This window comes from Esox lucius, chromosome 22 (genome assembly GCF_011004845.1).
Source record: "Esox lucius isolate fEsoLuc1 chromosome 22, fEsoLuc1.pri, whole genome shotgun sequence".
Lineage (NCBI taxonomy): Eukaryota > Metazoa > Chordata > Actinopteri > Esociformes > Esocidae > Esox > Esox lucius.
In genome coordinates, this window is record NC_047590.1 from 15,693,698 (window position 1) to 15,694,152 (window position 455).

The following is a 455-nucleotide window of genomic DNA, read 5'->3' on the forward strand; positions in this document are numbered from 1 at the left end:
ATGTGATAACAAATGGCTTAATTTGAACGATATCCTTAGATGAAATAGTTTTTTTGCATGATCAGTCATATTTTCAAAATCAACACCAAAATTACACAGTTCCTGCCAGGTAATGCAAACTTTTGAGCCCAATGATTGTGATGTGTCTTAACATCCAGCTAAACATTGATTGAATCTTTCTAAAACCTTGTCAGTGGAAGTTCTACGACCAGACACAATGTCCATCTATTTCCACAAACAAGCAATTCCAAGTCAACAGAAAAAGCAAATAAACACATATCAATAAATATACAAAATGCCAACATTTTCCTTTTGCTTTTCAGTTCAGATGACTCATTAACAGAGGAAACAGGGTGTGACTGAAGTAATGACAGTCCTTTTGTGGAAAAGGTGAGTCTTTATCTAGATAGGGAATAGTTTAAAGTCCCCTCCCTACAGGTAAACTGATTGACAAA